The sequence below is a fragment of the Dama dama genome, chromosome 6 (assembly GCF_033118175.1).
Source record: "Dama dama isolate Ldn47 chromosome 6, ASM3311817v1, whole genome shotgun sequence".
Taxonomy (NCBI): Eukaryota; Metazoa; Chordata; class Mammalia; order Artiodactyla; family Cervidae; genus Dama; species Dama dama.
The window spans coordinates 21389541-21409725 of record NC_083686.1 but is presented as its reverse complement, the minus strand read 5'-3'; the positions used below and the strand labels follow the sequence as shown (position 1 = coordinate 21409725).

Genomic DNA, 20185 nt, shown 5'->3' with positions numbered 1-20185 from the left:
AAAGTGTCTTTATGTCTAGCCTTATTACTTATTTAAGGAGTAAAATACATATTTTTGAAGATGTCCATCAAATTGTTAAAATAAATTTTATTTGTACATGCTTATAGTCATTTTGGCTATCTGAAAGATGTATATAAGTAGAGCTAACATTCTAGATTATGATCAGGAAATGTCATTTCACACTTTTATTCTAATTAGTTCTATGATACACATGAAAAAATTAACCTAAGTGTAGTTGTTTTAAAAAGATATTATATGCAAGTTATATTAATTTTAAGAATTATGTCAGACTCAATAATCCTTTATTAGAAATGCGCTTAAATAATTGTGAATCAAGTTGGACAGTCAACCTATAAACATTATATGAAACCATTTGTAGCTGATAGTATTTTGAAGTATTTTCCCTTCTTCTGCAGATTTTTGGTGGATCTCGGTCCATCAGCTACTCAGTATGCTAGGGAAGTCTTTGTTCGTTTCTCCAGAGAAGGGAATACTCAGAAAAATTCTGAGGATCAGGGAAAAGCAAAAGGATGTTTTAGTTGAAGAGGGTGTAGGGATGGGGATAGGGAGAAATTCAAAGGAGTGTTGATAATGGTTTTGATTCAGTCTTGGGGATCCCAGAGAAAATAGCTTATGGTGAAATATGTCAGATTTGTGATCTCCAAAGAAGATTTAGCTTCAAGATCAGGGACCAGGCTTGATCATTCAGGGCTCTTGTGTTTTATTACAGTGAAAAAGAAACTGAGAAAGCTTCTGACATAGACCCACTCCTACAGCATAAGGAGTCTTAACTGTGACTGTGTCTTAAGATAACAAGATTAGTCAGAAGGTTCTTGTTAAGAAGGAGAAACATGTCCTCTAGCAAGATACATTGCTGTTATATAATCATTAGGACAGAAAAGAGTGACTGAACTGAACTGAGCTTAAGGAAAAACAGACCCTTGAGCAAGATGAGTTGTGTTGTTGTGTAATCATTAGCTCTGGCCTTAAGAAAGTTAGTCTTAAAGACTGTTGTCATAACAACTCAGAGTTTAAGGGAAAAAACCTCTTATGTGACTAAAACAAAGCAATGTAGAAAAACATTTGTCCCTGGACTTCCCTAGTGGCTCAGAAACCTGCAATGTGTGAGACCCAGGTTCGATCCCTGGGTCAGGAAGATATCCTGGAGAAGGAAATGGCAACCCAGTCCAGTGCTCGTGCCTGGAAAATTTACATGGACTGTGGAGCCTGGGAGGCTACAGTCCATGGGGATCACAAAGAGTCGGACACGACTGAGCGACTTCACTTTTACTTTCCTCCTTGAAAGTCCAGGAATCTTTTATCCTCCTCCCCCTCTGGGATTCAGGACTTCTTATGAACCTATCTAAGAATTAACTCTCTCACTGACTACCTCTCTCTAGTAGTTGAGCCCCAGGTGAAGATCAGTAGAGATCGCAGTGCAAAACAGACCTAGACCTCCTTACCCTATGGCAGAGTCTAGCATGTGGAGAGGGGTGTACTCCCGGGAGCAGAGATGGCTGCATAATACCTCTAAGAAGCCTGGCCTGAGGTTGATCCATAACTTTCCCATGGACCACCATGCTCTGCAGTGCCTGAAAATCTTCAGGCACACCCAACAGGATCATGAAAATACAGGAGAGAGTTACTGGACAAGGTCTTATGGATGAGAATTAGGTTTGACAGAATTGTAACCTCACTAGGCTAACTTCCAAGGATCAGACCACAGATGAGCTAAGATTCAGAAGGTGTGAGCTATGGACAGATGTCACCAAGGAACAACCGCCCGCTCTCCCCTCACAACTGAATATATGGATAGAGCTCCATACCTACTTCAGATATTTCTTTTTTCAAACAAATTGAAAGGGTATGTTTTAGCTTGTACATATCCTTAACTCAATAGATAACCCATAATCATATGATGACGGTGGAGAACTGCTTAGGTAGCTACATTTCGGGGGCCATATAACTGGCATGTGGAGTACTTTAAACAGCCCTGATTGGCAAAAAATAACTTCTACAACGAGTGTAGAATAGTGATTACCCTCACCTTCAGAACATTTGAGATCTATACAAGAGGAGAATCCAGACAGTTTTCATTTATATGTACAAAAGCACCATGGGTAAATCAGTTTCTATCTGCTGTGCTGAAGAACAAGTAAAAATGCCACACTCAGAGATTTCCAGGCTTCCGGATCCAATACTGATTAACTTCCAAGTTCATGGAGGATTGCCTCCTCCCCTCAATGTTTATAGGTTTTCTCTGGAACACAGCTCTCCAGACACCAGAACAAGCCAAATGACAAGTTGCCAACAGAGAAATATGGGAAACAGTGGAGAGTACTTTTTAAACTGAGAACTACAAAACTTCTAGAGCCAGAGGGCAAGTCTAGAAGTTTAGCTTCTCTTGAATATAAATCCTGAAGATAACATCTTGACCCCAGATGCTTCCATGATGATCTTGGTGACGAATGAAGGGAATGAAGGAAGATGTTTAAACCACAGGATATAGTGTGGTTGGAATTAGATACCTAACTATGGCTGATATAAATTAAATGTTAAACACACTTGCTCATATAGCCTAAATATGTGAAATTATGTAATTTTTGTTTTAAACACCTTATAAAAAGTAATAGCATGGCACCCTTTATTTTTATTAGTTTATAGCATGCTGAAATACATTGTTCAATCTTGAATTTATGTGAAAGCATTTTAGAACAGGCTTGAGTAGAGGAGGTGGAATTAAATGCGAGTGTTTATTGACAATAGGACTGCATACTGAGGAAACAAAGTTTTAAGCTGTATTTGCTTTTACATGAAGTAGGTCTTACTTGAAATGAGAGCTGAATAAATAACAAAATCCTTGTTATTTTCATGTGTGAATGTGACTTGTAGTCAAAAATATATTGTGATATACACTCATAGCAGTTTTCCTTAGTCAGACCTTCAATCTTGACCTTTAAGTGTGAATATTAGAACTCTATATTATGATCTTATAAAGTTGCCTATTTCTGAAAAAAATAGTAACTAGCAACAGAATTTATCAGGTCAGAAATAACTTGAAGAACATTACACATTAGGGATATATCATTATTATTTCCGCACATAGAATTGACTATTACAGATGTTAGTATTAACGAATCAGCAACAAAAAATAACCATCCATTTTGAAGGTTGAATATTTATTTCATTGAGATGAGTAATGATGACACTATCTAGAAAAAATCATGAATTTATCACAAAACTTATTCCCTGATCACCCTCTGTCCTACTTCTAGAAACTACTTTTAAAAATATGGTTGGAACTTATATCTCATCTCCTTCAAGATTCTGTTGTTTCCTCGTTCTTCACAGATTCCTCAGCTGCAGAGCCAGCTCCCTGGGGAGTGACCTGTGTAGTTGTACAGAGTCCTACATTTAGAAGGGCCCCTCAGAGGACCTCCCCTGTGGTCCAATGGTGAAGACTCCACACTATCACTGCAGGGGGCCCAGGTTCGATCCCTGGTTGGGGAACTAAGATCCCACATGCACATGGCCAAATAGAGGGTGGGAAAGAATAAGGGCTGCTTGCTTGGTTTAAAGCTCTGTAATAATGTTGAACAACATGCTCCGCATTTCATTTTCTACTGGGTCTCATAAATTATGTGGGAATCCTTCTGCAGCTGCTCCAAACAGAATTTATTCTCCTCTTTGTCCTTATACTTTTTTTGTACCTGTCTGAACCATCATACCGAGTTACACTATAGCTTGATTATCATCTACTTTCTCAGACAGTTGCAGTAGATGCTCTCGGTACTCAGTTCTCTTTTATGAGCCAGCTTACTCATCTCCCAGATGCTGTGAGTACTAGCCTTCTCCAGAGAATTGTGCTGCTCCAGAGATGCAGAAGGCCCTCTGCCTTAAGGTGAAACTGCTCTGCGGTGCCGTGCATGTTGCACAGTTCCTTGTGGTCTCCCTTAGGATCAGCTACAGTCTAAAGTAAACTTTAGCTGAGCCCACAGGCTTGCTTTGGTTTATCCTCTAACTTATCCTCCTTCCCTCACTGCTCTCCTCTGAGCATTCCCTTAATGGTACAGAAGTATCCGAATCCCTGTCTCAGGCTTTGATGCTAGGTCTTCCTGTCTAAGCCATCCATGGATTAGGACAGGGACCATTTGTTGCTTATATCTTCATCTCCACCACCTTGCACATTTCTTGGCACATTATAGATACCTTATGATGCTTGAATGAAAGACCTTTCTAAGGATGGTTTATTGGAGTGGTAAATTTCTTCCAGCTTAGTATTGTTCAAGATGTATTTGGAGGATGTAAAATAACTTCCTTCACATATACATGCTTTCCTCTAGCTTCATGGTATGGTCCTTGCAGTAAGAACGTCAGCCCTAGATCATCTCTGACTCCTATATTTTAAAATGTTTATCTCTTTGACTGCCTATTTCAAACTCAGTTTCTTTGGAAAGGTTTTGAGTTCATAGAGTATCAGAATGAGAGAAGCCTTAGGGAATATCTGAAAGGGAAACGAGAAAAGAAAAATTCTTCAAGGTTCAGGAAGCAGGAAGAAAAGAAACAATGAAAAGATCAGAGGTATGGTTACATACAATGGACTGTCCTTTTCCTATTGAGCTTTATAAATCTTGTTTTGATGATTGTAACAAAATATATGATCAGATGTAATCATCTGGTACACAAGACAATGATATTTACAGGTGAGGAAAGTAAAGGGACTTGAAGAGAGATGTTCACAGTTAAATGGAAGTGGTAAGAATGTTCATACCAGTAAATTATTATGTCACATGTGTATACTATGTGATTCTCTGAGTAATACTATGAAAACTATGCAAAGAGATAGAGTCAAAAACACTATAAATCAATCAAGTTGGAATCCTAAAATATATTCAGTTAACCCACAGGAAAGCAGGAAAAGAGAAACAAAAGAATGAATTTCAGGAGAAACAGAAAAAAATAAATTAATAAAATGGAAGTCTTAAGTTCTAGAGCATTAATGCTCAGTGATACCACTCAAAATAAACCAATCAAAATACAGATTGGCAGAATGAATTAAAAAAAAATACAACCAGATGTTCTTTGCAAGAGATTCACCTCAAATTCAAGGACATAGTTAGGTTGAAAAAGAACTGAAAAAAAAGTATACATGAAAATAATAATTAAAAAATCAAGAGTGACATATTAATATCTGGCAAATACCAGGGCCAATAAAATTACTGGGAGCAAAGAGCATTGATAAAAGGATGAATTTATGAGAAAGACAAAATGATCCTAAATATTTATACACCAAACAATAAAGATTCAAAATTTAAGAAGCAAAAGCTGAAACGAGAATTAGACAGATCTACAATGATAGTGGGTGTCTTCAACACCATTCCCTTGGTAACAGATAGAACTACTAGATAAAGTCAGCAAGTATAAGAATGGTCTCAACAATGTACTGAAACCAATATCTAATTGACATATATAGAACACTCCACTCAACAAATAAAGAACAAGTGCCCATGGGACATTCAGAAAAATAGAATAATTCCTGGGTCATGAAACAAACCTCAACAAATTTGAAAGAATTGAATTCACACATAGAGTGTTCTCTGACCATAATGTAACGAAACTAGAAATCAATAACAGACAGATAACAGAAATATCTCTAAACATGTGGAAATTAAGTTATACATTTCTAAATAATCCATGGATCAAAGAGAAAGGCTAAAAGGAAAGAGAAAAAAATTTATAGAACTGAATGAAAATGAAAATACAACATTAAAATAAATTGACTGCAGTTGAAGTGTCATGTAGAGGGAAATTTATAATTTATAAATTGTTTATAATTGACAACTTCCACTGGAAACGTGGTAAGGCCTTAAATAATCCAGTTCTTATCTCAGAAAGTAGAAAAAGAGAGACAGATAAACCAAAAACAAAGAAATCCAAAGCAAAAGGAAGGAAATAATAAAGATTATTGTAGAAACAATGAAATAGTAAAGTAGGAAAACAGTAGAGCAAATAAATTGAAAAAGAAAAAATCCATAAAATTAATAAACTTCTAATAATACAAAAAATAAAAAAAGAATGAAACAGACAATATTAGAAATAGATATTACTCCAAATTCTTCAGCCATTAAAAATTAATAAATGAATAATCTGAACAACTTTAATATATTGGATGATATAGAAGAAAGTGTCCACTTTCTTAAAAACCACAAACTATCAAATTTCAACCAAGATGAAGCAAATAATTTCAATAGCCTTTTAACAACTAAGAAAGTTTAATTCATAATTTAAAAAACTACTGAAAAAATATCACTAGATCCAGATAATTTCAGGAGAGATTTCTAGTAAGCCTTCAAAAAGAATTAACAGTTATTTTAAAATCTCTTTTAGAAAATAAATGAGATGGGAATACTTCCCAACTCATTTTAGGAGGCCAGTATTATCCTGACAGTAAAGCCAGAAAAAGATAATAATGCAAATAAGACAACATGAGGAAAAGTATCTCAAATAAATTCAGATTCAAAACTTGTCAGCAAAATATGAACAAACTGAATTCAACAATGTACAAAGAGAATTAGTGGAATTTATTCCAGGTATGCAAGGCTTGTTCAGTTTTCAAAATCATTCAGTGTAATTCACCCTATCAACAACTTAAAGAAGAAGAATCATATGATCATATCAATTGACACAGAGAAAACATTAGAATAAAATTCAACATCATTTTATGATAAAATTCTTAGGTTAGAAATAGGATGCATTTAACAAAGCATATATGCTGGAAATTTTTTAATATGCTTATGAAAGAAATCAAAGATCTAAATAAATTAAAAGATACTACTGGGTTCATGGCTTGGGAGCTCAGCATAATATAAATGTCATTTCTCTCCTACTTGATCTAGAAGTAGAATGAAATTCATGTAAAGTTTCATCAGGATTTTTTTTTTTTAATTTTTTTTTTGTAGATGTAAAAAAGCATATTCTAAAATTTATATGTAAGGCACAGAAGTAGAATAGCTGAAATAATCTTGACAAAGAATAATAAAGTAAGAGGGATTGATGTATATACACTACTGATACTATGTTTAAAATAGATAACTAACGAGAACCTACTATATAGCATAGGGAACTCTACTCAATTCTCTGTGGCGACCTCAATGGGAAAAAAATAAGAGAAGGGATATATGTAAACGTATGACTGATTCACTTTGCTACACAGCAGAAACTAACACAGCATTGTAAAGCAACTATATTCCAATAAAAATTAAGAAGAAATAAAGTTGGAGGAATCACTCTACCTTATACTGTTGACTATATTCTACCCCATGCTGTTTACTGTGCAGATTCAGTAATAAAGACAGTGTGCTATTGGTAGAGGGATAAACTAGTCAGAATAGACCAAAGAACCCAGAAGAAGATGCACACAAATATGCTCAACTGATTTTTTATGAAAAATGCAAAAAGTTCAGTGAAGTAAGAATTGTTGTTTAGTCTCTTAAGTCGTGTCCAACTCTTTGCAGTCCCATGAACTGCAGCACATCAGGCTTCCCTGTCCTTCACTATCTCTCGGAATTTGCTCAAATTCATGTCCATTGAGTCAGTGATGCCATTCAACCATCTTATCCTCTGTCACCCTTTTCTTCTCCTGCCCTCAATCTTTCCCAGCACCAGGATCTCTTCCAGTAAATTGGCTCTTCACATCAGGCAGCCAAAGTATTGGAGCTTCAGCTTCAGCACTAGTCCTTCCAATGAATATTCAGGGTTGATCTCCTTTAGGAGTGACTGGTTTGAGAATCGACTGGTTTGATCTCTTTGCTGTCCAAGGGACTCCCAAGAGTCTTAGCCAGCACCACAAGTTGAAAGCATCAGTTCTTCGGTTCTCAACCTTCCTTATGGTCCAACTCTCATATCAGTACATGACTGCTAGAAAAACCATACCTTTGACTATATGGACATTTGTTGGCAAAGTAATGTCTTTGCTTTTCAATACACCGTCTAGGTTTGTCATAGCTTTTCTTCCAAGAAGCCAGCATCTTTTAATTTCATGGCTGCAGTTACTATCTGCAGTGATTTTGGAGCCTAAGAATATAAAATCTGTCACTGTTTCCACATTTTCCCTCATCTATTTGCCATGAAGTGATGGGGCCGCATGCCATGATTTTAGTTTTTTGAACGTTGGGTTTTAAGTCAGCTTAATACTTTAAGAATAGCCTTTTCAATAACTGGTGTTGGAATGATTGGATATCCATAGGTAAAAGAAAAAGGAGGACGAGGAGGAGAGGAAGAAGGAGAAATAGGAGAAGCAGAAGGGGAGCATCTCAACTTAAATCTCACACCTTATATAAAAACTAACTCAAACTGTATCATAGAATTAAATACAAAATATAAAAATATACAACTTTTAGAAAAGCAGTTTAGAAAATATTCAGTCCGTAGAACTATTCAGATGTTCTTAGAGGTGATACAAATAGCGTGATCCATAAGAAGAAAACTGAATATATTGGATTTCATAAAAATTTTAAGTTTTGCTCTGGGAAAGTCCATGTGAAAAGGATGAAAAAAACTACAGATTGGGGGAAAATATTTGCAGGCTATTTATCCAACAAAAGGCTAAAATGTAGAGTATATAAAGAACTCTGGAAACACAACAGTAAAAAAAAAAAATGGAAAAAGGACATGAAGAGGCATTTCAATGAAAAGGAAATACAGATGGCAAATAAGCACATGGAAATATGTTCAACATCAAAGAAGCACAAATTAAAACCTCAATGAGGCATTCCTGCACATCTATCAGAAGGGGAAAAAATGAAAAAAAAAAATAGTAACAGTACCAAGTGCTTGAGAGGATGTGGAGAAACTGGATCTGTCACAGGTGGGAATGTAAAATGCTACAGCCTCTCTGGAAAACAAATTGGCAGTTTGTTGTAAAACTAAGCATGCAATTTCCATGTGACCCATCAGTTGTCCTCCTAGGCATTTATCCTAGAGAAGTGAAAACTTATGGTCATGTAAACCCCTGTAAAGTTCATAGCAGCTTTTCTTGGAGTAGCCCCAAATTGAAATAAGCCCCAATACTCTTCAGCAGATAAGTGACTAAACGAACTATCATGTGTATATACCATGGAATACTACTCAGCAATAAAAGGAAGGGACCTGATTCAGACAGCAAATTGGATGAATATCTAGGGAATTATGCTGAGTGAAAAACAGCCAGTCACCAAATGGTACGTACCTTGGTTCCACTTATAGAACATTTAAAAAAATTGAAGTCCAGTTGATGTACAATATTATATGTAGCAACTGTCTAATATATGATTCAAAAATCTAAAGGTTGTCTTTCATTTATAGTTATTATAAAATATTGGCTATATTCTCTGTGTTGTATGTCACTGTAGCTTATTATATACATAATAGTTTTACCTCTTAATCCCCAGCCCCTATACTGCTGCTTTCCCATTCACTCTCCCCATTGGTAACCAATAGCTTATTCTATCTGTAAGTCTGCTCCTTTTTTGTTCTAGTTTGCTTGTTTTTTGTTTTCAGTTATAGTGACTATTAAACAACAACAACAAAAAGGAGCAGACTTACAGATAGCTTTTGTTTGACTGTGTTTTTCTCTGTCTGACTTACTTCACTCAGCATGTTCTATGCTGAGTCGCTCAGTGGTGTCCGACTCTTTGCAGCATGTCATAGACAGTAGCCCATTAGGCTCCTTTCCATGTGGATTCTCCAGGCAAGAATTTTGGAGTGGGTTGCCATGTCTTCCTCCAGGGGATCTTCCAGACCCAGGAATCGACCCGGGGTCTCCTGCATTGCAGGTGGAATCTTTACCAGCTGAGCTACCAGGGAAGCCCTCACTCAGCATAATACCCTCCAAATAATACAGCAGTTTTTAAATGACAAGATTTTAGAAATGGAGGACAGATTAGTGGATATCTGAGGTTAGGAACAATGGAAAATTGAAGGTGGAAGGGCGATGGGTATGGTTACAGAACTGAGTTCAAGTCCCACTTCACTTACCTGTGTATTATCTTGGTCAATCTCTTTGTGCCTCTCCCTAACTGTAGTAAACGTACCTACCTACTTCATGAATGAACTAGGGTAGTACATATAAGAAGTTTAAAAAAAAAGTTTTGAACTTCGGGCACATAGAAAGCATTCTATTGATGTTGGTAATTATTACTATTGACATGAAATGCAGGAGATGCCCACAGCATTTGAGAATTTATGTCTGAATGCATTATAGCTATAGCTACTGTTATTTTGTAAATGACTTTTCCTGAATTGATAAAATGATTGCGTATCTTAATTTGGCTAAAATTTTCTGTGAGGGAATAAAATTTTGGTTTAATTTAATTATAATACATTGAAGTATTCAGAACTACTTATTCATATTTTTCCACTAAAGTGAATATGACTGATGTTTTCATATCTATTTTTTTGTTAGTCAGTAGTTAGTGATAATGAAATCAGTCGTTGCACGAGCCCTTAGGGTGAATTTCTTTTTCTTGAATTTATTAAAGACCAGAATCTTCAGACAAACCATATGTAGCATTTAATAAGCTACTGACCCCAAGCTCATCACATGACCTAAAGATTGACTAAAGAGAATCTTTATGTATCTTAATAATATGTCCAATAACTATAGTCAAACCAAGCATAAAATAACAGGTCCTTTTCTCTTTCAAGTTGTATTAACTCAGGAATTACCTTAATGCTAATTTCTTTTAGGATAATAGTAAGGCTCACAACACTGATGCTAAGATTTCATATGAAAACCTGAGAGACTCATAGAGGCCTGGAAGTTGATTTTTCAAAATTATCGTTTTAATGATTGACAGTTTTGATTATTAACATTTATAATATATATATGTTTTTTCTTTTTTTTTTTCTTTTTGGAGAGCATCCCTCCTGCCCTGCTGCAGTTTTTTCAGGACCTTAGACAATCAAACTGTTCATCTCTAACTTCAAACACTTTCATATATGTGAAATTAGATTAAAATGAGGGTTAAGTACAACCACAAAAGAGGAAAATAAGAAGAAGGTCAGTTCTGCTTGGCCGTGAAGGCAGGTGCACATTGTACACAGTATATACTAGTACCTTGGGAGTTTTTTAAAGTGTAAAATAGAGCACATCTTTTCCCATCAGTCATATCCCTGATTGACTACCTTGTTATCTACTGATTTGAAGAAAGTGGGAGAAAGTGACGCAACGTGGTATACTAGGAAGAGTTATGTCTTGCTAGAGAAAATTGTTGTAGTTTAGTTGCTAAGTCATATTAGACTCTTGCAACCAGATGAACTGTAGTCTGCCAGACTCCTCTGTCCATGCGATTTCCCAGGCAAGAATACTGGAGTGGGTTGCCATTTCCTTCTCCAGGGGATCTTCCTGATCCAGGGATTGAACCTGAGTCTCCTGCAGTGGCAGGCAGATTCTTTACCATTAAGTCACCTGGGAAGCCCTAAGAAAATTGTACTTAACTTACAGAGCAACATGCTTATGGAGCATGTGTGGAAAACAGCTCTGAATGGCAGTATTCCGTATAGTGACACATATTTTAGGTCCAGATGAGGATGCGGTCCTCATGGCTTTTAGTGAATAAGTTACATGTTATATGTGTGAGCTGACCAACAAGACAACTATAACCATTTAGTAGGGGTTCTATAAGCTAAGAACCCCAGTTATGCTCAAGAAGTTACGCTGCCTGGGTTCAAAACCCTAGCTGTACCATTTATAAGCTGTGGGTCCTTGTATAAGTTGCTTAACTTCTTATTGTCTCAATATTCTCATTTGAAAATAAGGAAATTATAATGGTTACCTGCTAGAGTTGTTATAAGGTGTAAGTATTGCAACTTCATGAACTGTAGCCCACCAGGCCCCTCTGTCTGTGGGATTCCCAGGCAAGAATACTGGAATGGGGAGCCATTCCCTTCTCCAGGGGATCTTCCCAACCCAGGGATCAAACCCTGGTCTCCTACACTGTAGGCAGATTCTTTACTGTCTGAGCCACCAGGAAGTCCAAGAATACTGGAGTGGGTAGCTGTTCTCTTCTTCAGGGGATCTTCCTGACTCAAGGATTGAACAGGTTTCTTTACCATCTGAGCTACTAGGAAAGCCGTCTTAGAGCAATGCCTAGTACCTAATAACCATTCAATAAATGGTTTTTTAAATTTTGTAGTAAATTCTGTACAGAATTCAAGAGAAGAACTTGCCTACTTTTACTTCTACTTTGTAGTGATTAGTATTGTTTATTTGTTTCAGGATTCTTTGCCCTTTGGTGCCTGTTTTCTACATCTATTGTTACATTATTTAAAAATACAAAATTTGAAATATTTTTTACTCCATGTAATTTTTAGATATGGTCATGTCTGGCTATACCAGGGAGGATTTTTATTAATAATCATAACAGTAAAAATCTAATTTTCTTTATTATGTTTCTCATTAACATATCTTGGAAAACTGAAAGATTGTAAATAGGAACCAGATGCTATGAATCTTTGACATATAGTTTCAAAGTCATTGCAGATTTTTTAACCTAAATACAATAAAAAATATTTAGCTCTCCAGAACAATGGTGGAAAGATACATAAGGTAGAAAGTACACAAGTGTGGCCATATGTCCATTCGTATGTCACAATTCCACTGTTTAAATTCACTCTGAAAGCCAGCTAGTGAAAAAACAGTGCAAAACTGGTTGGTTTGTAGTTCATATTTTTACTTAAAAAGTTGCCTGTTTAAATAAAGAACAGTCCATGTAATTAAAATTTTTATTAAATTCAGTCAAGGAGCATTTGAAGCTATAGTTTATAAAGTACAAATTTGAAAATTCAATTTTGACTTAAATGCTAACAGATTGTACGTAACTGTACCTTTCTCTCAACTGTACCAGTCCCCAAATAAGATATCAGAGGAGTCAAAAGTCCAAACACCAGGAACAGATTGTGTAAGTTAAAATCTGAGCTCTTATCCTTGCTGGGAAGAACAGGGAACCCTGGTGTGCTGCCATAAAGAGTTGGGCACGACTGAGCGACTGAACAACAATCCTTGCTGAAGGCATGACTCTGACTACGGGGAAATTATTTAGCCTCTCTGTGCCTCCGTTTCCTCATCTGTGAAACCAGTTATAATGGTACCCAGTTCATCAGGTTTCTGCAAGGTTTACAGAATGTATATATATATATATATGTATGTATGTATATGCATAGTGTAGAGTTGGTCACTCAGTTGTGCTGACACTTTGCAGCCCCACAGACTGTAGCCTGCCAGGGTTCTCTGTCCATTGGATTCTCCAGGCAAGAATACTGGAGTGGGTTGCCATTCCCTTCTCCAGGGGATCTTCTGAACCCAGGGACTGAACCCAGGTCTCCTACATTGCAGGCAGATTCTTTACCGTCTGAGCTTCAGAGGAGTCCTGTAGCTTTGCCGTCTGAGCTACAGGGAAGTCCTATATGTATGTATATGTATATTTACACACACATGTGACTGTCTATGTAATAGATACATTAATAAATATGTTGTGTGTGCGTATATATATTAGTGTGTGTGTGTATATATATATATATATGTAGAAAATATGTATGAAAAATTTTCAGGTCCCTATATTGGGCTTTCTCCTAAACCACCGTGGTTACTCTTGCTGCCTTTCCCTAGGTATGAGAGAAGAGAAATCAGACTTTTCAAAAACACCTTCACTGGCCTGGCCTGGGAAAAATAATGAAGCTGTTGAAGTTTGTTATTTTTGTCGTATGCTTTCTCCCTTGAACTTGGGCAAACTCCAGGAGATGGTGAGAGACAGGGAGTCCTAGCGTGCTGCAGTCCGTGGGGTATGCAAAGAGTTGGACACAACTTTAGGGACTGAACAACAACCTCTCTCTCTGTACCCTTGTCTCTTTTCCAGTACTCAATGCACTCTTTTTAGCTGCTTTTATAAACATAATGCCTTTTAGCTGCCCACACTGGTTTTCTGAAGTCCATTTCTCTAGTGCTTTCCTTGTGTCTGCCTTATCACAAATTGTTAAAATAACTTCTTACCCTCTTGTCCCTTCCCACCAGTTCGAAACTCTTTTTTTTTTTCCAACCTGGTCAGCACCTGGGACCACACCTATTTGCAAATACACACTAAGATATGACGTACTAGTAGCCTTACCTGCGGCTTCTTTCCTCTGATAGAAAAAAAAAATCTGTGCCTCTCCACTGGAGCAGTGAAGTTGGAACTGTGCATTTTGATTTGTATTAGTGGGTATGAGTAATTGGAGAGGTGGCTGACACCTTTGGGGTGAAGATGACTATAAAGAGAAGTAGGTAGCCTCGGTCCTCATATTTAGTGAAAATAAATGTCATGGAAAAATAAAGAGAAGACTCTGGAAACATAAGCAGTCTTTATTTAGAGTCACTGTCTTTCATTTACTTACTTAGAGTATTATTTATTTCTGTAACTGCTCCTAAGCTACTACCTAAAATTTTCTTGTGTATTTTCATAACTTTTTGAGAAGGGGATACATAAGAACACAGATGTGGGTCTTGTTTACCTGTTATATTTCCTATGATAGATGCTAAATAAATGCATAGTGATTATAAGATATAGAAATGGACCTATTTCTGGCTTCTTGTTGGCTTATTTGCTTCAACAGACTTTTTGTTTTTAAATAAAAGTTGAATTTTTGTGAAGTCTGAATAAAAATTGATGATGAATAGAGAAATCTAAAAATCCTGTTTAAACACAACTTCTGCATTTTTAACTCTGTTTTAAAATACACATATGCGCTAATGGCAACTACATTATTCCTAGGGCTAAGAGCATGAAGGGAATGTACAAAAGATGCTAACATAGTTGTAAGTGAAACCAAAATCATAGCAATACAAATGGGTTTTAACCAGTTTTCCTCTCTCAGAGTGTTTTATTTCTCTGGGATAGTCAGGCCTGGGTATTTTCACAGCTCCTTTGAAGAGTACTCGGTAAATAAACTCACAATAAAAGCCATTTTAGAGGGAAGTAGTTGGGAATAATATTTAAATCACTAGATAAATAAGTGATTTCAAGCAGTTGTAATGTAACCTTCTGATAATCACCTTTAATCCATTTTCAATTCTCAACTAATATGTTAACTAACTCCTCATTATTCAGATGCAGAGAAATTACATTGGAGCCTTTGTGCAAATATAATCTCTGGATATCAAGACCAAGAAAGTTTAGTAAGATGTACTGGATGATTAAGTGGTGTTAATATTGAGAAAAACAGTGCTTTGTACATGTCTCTGTAGGATTAATTTCAATTTCATCTAGTCCCACATTTGACCTTTTTAGAATTCACTTTTTCTATCTCTACCTAAAAGACTGATGATAATGATTAAAATAAATTATATAATAGTATGTTTTTAAAGTAATTCAGTTGAATGCATAATAGTAGCTCAAGAATATTTCCAATTGTAACCTAAGCTGGATTCAAATTTCTTAACTTTGCTGCATTTTCATTTAAATAAAAATGTGTAGAAGAACTATACATTCACTCTTTGGTCCCCTGATAATAAGGAGACCACTTTCACTTTTGACTTTGTCTGGATAATCTCAGGTTGTGTCAGTTGTCCCAGCATAATAATTCATGATACTGTCTTCTATTCTCAAAAATGTGCTTTCACTCATAAAGCATGCTACCTAGTACAGAGAATTTGTTTGTGATGTACTTTTATAGTCTAAAAAAATCTGGAATTTTATCAGATTGTGAGTCACATATAATGGTAGCTAGTCATAGCAAGCATCAGTTCTTCTGCTTTGTCATGCTTAGCAATGCTTCTTTTTGAGACATTCCTCCAAATATTTTGCCATGTTCTTTAAAATAAAAAAAAGTATTGCTCCTTTCTAGTATGTTTTATTCAGAACTTTCAAAAATGCAAGCTCACTTTTCCCCCTAACATAGTAACATGTTAAGATTTTCATTTCTACAGTACTTAGTAGTTTGAGTTATTTTTCAGAAGAGGAAAGATCTTTTGAAAAACCACACCTTCATTAGTCAATTTCATCCTCAGATAAACTCTTGGCTTCTGGAAATGTCACCCTGAATGTAGTATAATGTTTACTATGCAGTAGGCACCTAATAGATATTTGTTAAATGAGTGAATGAGTAGCAATGGTAGTTTTCTAAACTTTAAAAATATATTACTTTATTTTAGTAAATGGTATTATTTTTCAAGTCATCCAAGCTACAATGGTAATAATAAAATTCTTACTTGAGAAATAGCCAATCACTAGTATCTATATTTATTAGGATATACTAAAATAATTAATTAAATTATCCCATGTGAGATAGTAACTGAGAAACCTTACCCCATATGTGTTTAAATATGAAGGAGGGAAAGAGATGATGTGGAGAGGAAAGCTGTTGTTCAGTTGCTCACTCATGTGCAACTCTTTGCGACCCCATGGACTGCAGGGCACCAGGCTTCCCTGTCTTGCCCAATCTCCCAGAACTTGCTCAAACTCACTTCCATTGAGCTGATGATGCCATCCAACCATCTTGTCCTCTGTCATCCCATCTCCTCCTACCTTCAGTCTTTCCCAGCATCAAGTTCTTTGCCAACAAGTCAGCTCTTTGCATCAGTTGGCCAAAGTATTGGAGCTTCAGCCTCAGCACCAGTCCTTCCAATGAATATTCAGGGTTGATTTCTTTTAGGATTGACTGATTTGATCTTGCTGTCCAGGCGTCTTTCAAGAGTCCTCTCCAGCACCACAGTTTGAAAGCCTCAATTCTTCGGCACTCAGGTTTCTCATGGTTCAGTTTTCACAACCATATATGCCTACTGGAAAAACCATAGCTTTGACTATACGGATCTCTGTCAGCAAAGTGATGTTTCTTCTTTTTAATACACTGTCTAGGCTTGTCATAGCTTTTCTTTCAAGGAACAAGCGTCTTTTAATTTTGTGGCTGCAGTCACCATCCACAGTGATTTTGGAGCCCAGTAAAATAAAATCTGTCACTGTGTCCACTTTTGCCCCATCTTTTTTCCATGAAGTAATGGGACCGGATGCCATGCTCTTAGTTTTTTAAAATTTGAGCTTTAAGCCAGCTTTTCCACTCTCCTCTTTCACCCTCTCCAAGAGGCGCTTCGGTTTCTCTTTGATTTCTGTTGTTAGAGTGGTATCTGCATGTCTGAGCTTGTGGAAGGGAGAGTACTTTGCTCTGCTTATTTGCTTTGTCGTGTCAAACTCTGTGTGACTCCATGGACTGTAGCCCGCCAGATTCCTCTCTCCATGGGAATTCTCCAGACCAGAATACTGGAGTGGGTTGTCATGCCCTCCTCCAGGGGAAAGGAGAGTACCATAAAGTAATTGAATTTCTTGTCATAGTGAATGGTATTCCCATGAATTTCTTCAGACTTACTATTGAAAGTTTATCAATAATTATTCTGGAGCCCCTTAAAAATATACTTTCCATGTTATGTTACAAATTTCTGTCTTCAGAGAGATGACTTGTGATTTCAGCCTCACATCAATTAAGAAATATACACCATATTACAGAGGAGAAGAGCTTGAAGGCTCATCAGTAGGCTGTGAACTTTTCCGACAGTAATTTGAAAGAAAGTTTGGGAATTGCACTTAAAGGAATGGGCTTTGCTCTTTGATCATGTTATTAATCTTTCAGGAATTTAATAACACTTAAGCCAGTTTTACAATTAAACTAAGAGGTAGTCGATAATGACAATAAACTTTAAGTGTCTGTAATAGCATATGATGGGGAAGAAAAGGACCAGAGTTTTAAAAGTTTTTAATTCTTTAAGTCAATTGGAAGAGAATTATCAGCATCAAAATGGGCTTTGACTGGCAAGCCACTATCAAATTAAAATAATTGTTTAAAGCCCTCTAGTCCCTTGATGTTGCAATTGAATCCTATTAAAGACTAAGCTCTATATCCCCTTGTCTTTCCTAACCACATTTTTATTTACCAGGTGAATCTTTTCTTACTTTCTCACTCCTTCCGCTTAGTTTCATCCACCTCTTTTAGTTGTTAAAAAGGAGTATAATTTTATGTTCTTTTTAGGAAAAAAAAATCTAATGAAAATAAAGCATCGTTGCTTCAAAGTTCAATAACTACATATTGAAATTGCTGGAATAAGTAAAAAATTGCCCTTACTGGGTAGCCAAATCCCTCTCCCTCTCTAATAGGTGAGAAGACAGAAAATATGCATGTTGATGTAGCTGTTTGTACCTGTGATGGCAGAAAATTGAGGGGATTCTCTGTTGTTTTGTAATGCCAAGGTTATTCTTTTATAGTGAACAAGGATGTAGCCAGAGCTTTGAAATGAGTGGAGACTTTTCTTTTTGAAATGGCTGCACGAGGACTGGAAAGAAAGCATTCACTAGTGATACCTGGAAGTAACCTAGATAGCAGTAAGTGGAGGTCACAGATCTCTAGTGACACTGACATGCACTTCTTATTTTCTCTAGCAAAATATAGCTTTCCAGATTTAGAAGGCCAACATTACACTTCAATCTGTGAGGATATAGTATTGGGACAAGCAATGGAGTTGAGGACATAGTAACAGCAACTGGTACACTGCACTATGGAGTTGAATATAAGAGGAGACAGAGTGGATATATGATGAGTGTGTTTGATAGGCAGAAAGTAGAAGCATTAGAAATTGGATACCTGGGCTTTCCTGATGGGGCTCAGCGATAAAGAATCCACCTGCCAGGGCAGGAGACACAGTTTTGACCCCTGGATGGGGAAGATCCCCTGGAGGAGGAAATGGCAACACATTCCAATATTCCTGGAATGGGAAATCCCATGGACAAAAGAGTCTCGTGGGCCACAGTCCATAGGGTTACAAAGACTCGGATGCGATTTAGCGACTAAACAACAACAACAATAAGATACTTTATAGCTGGTAAAACCAGAATTATTCGGTATTTGAAGGGAGGATTTAAGGTTTATTAAAAAAAAAAAAAGACATTGTATTTGTTACTAAGATCTAAGTCCTGGTGCGAGGAGGGAAAAGCTGAGTGATAGAGCTAGGATTATGGATAGCTGCGGTTGTTTGAGTTTCAGAATTTGGCAGTGAACCAGTTACAGGTGATGACAAGACCCAGGGTGCGTACAGTAGAGCTGGATGGAAAGTGGAGTAGACGTGAGATTCACCAAAGAGAAGGAAGCAGGGGAGCTGAGAGATTAAGATTGTACTTTTGGACTTTGAAGATGCTCAAGTTGATATTAGCAATTTGTGTACAGGAAATAATGCTGAGAGAAGTGCAAAGCCTTCAGCGAATGTGCAGGAATGGCTAAAAAATTGATAGGTAAATAGCAATGAGGTAATTTAGGCAGTAGAAAGCTGGGCTGCTCCAAAGCCTTTAAAGATAAAGGTTCTCACAGAATTATGTTGTCAGAAAGATCTGGAGGTATCACTGAGGCTCTAGGACAATGATAGCTAATTATCTTGACTCTAACATAAAACACAATATGAAAAAATGAGTGGATTTTACTTGTGAGTTCCATATGGGAGAGCCTGGTTTGAATCAGGGCAAGCACATAGAGAAAACATTCAGTGAAAGTGTTCAGAATACATGTCTTTTCCTTCTTTGTGAATACTTTTTTGGAACCACTCTGTTTTAAGAGGTAGGAAAGCCAATGTTCCATCAGATGAAAGGAATTACAGAACTGTATGGAGACATGAATTTAAGAAAGAGAAGATGATTGATGAAGCTTACACCTTGGATGGAAAGACTGTAGGACTGTCTGAGGCATGCTGGCTTAATATGCACAGGTTGTTTATAAGTTAGTATGCTTGGAGCCTCATTATGAGTTCTGAGCACATAATTTTATAATTCATATAGTGTAAGAACTATAGTTAGTGAGTGTTGGGATGGAGGACAAAAAGAGATACAGGCTTGCCTGCCTCCTCCATATCTCCATTTGAGGCAACCACTAGTTTGGGGTCTCACTGGAGAGCTGCCAACACATTATTGGAGACAGTAGGAAAGAAGCACGTGTTGACTTTTAAAGCTCTTTAGTTAATTTTCTATGTGTTCACTCTGTTTTGAGTACTTTGCATGGTTAATTGTATCATGTGACACAACCAGAGAGAAATAAGCCTCCTATCTAAAACATTGTTCTGGGAGGGGCATTCCCTAACTAATTTTATCTCCTCTGAGCACCAAAATATTGACTTTTACCAGCTAGGTGGGGTGAATTTAGTGGCATA

At 36.7% G+C, this 20185-nt stretch overlaps 1 protein-coding gene and 1 non-coding gene across 3 annotated transcripts in view; both read left to right on the top strand.

Annotated features, from left to right (window-relative positions):
* Positions 1-20185, top strand: part of CFAP299 (cilia and flagella associated protein 299) — a 637609-nt gene that overhangs the window by 161075 nt on the left and 456349 nt on the right. The window lies entirely within an intron of this gene.
* Positions 3438-3510, top strand: TRNAD-AUC (transfer RNA aspartic acid (anticodon AUC)). Its single transcript has one exon. It is a non-coding gene; the product is annotated as a tRNA-Asp (tRNA).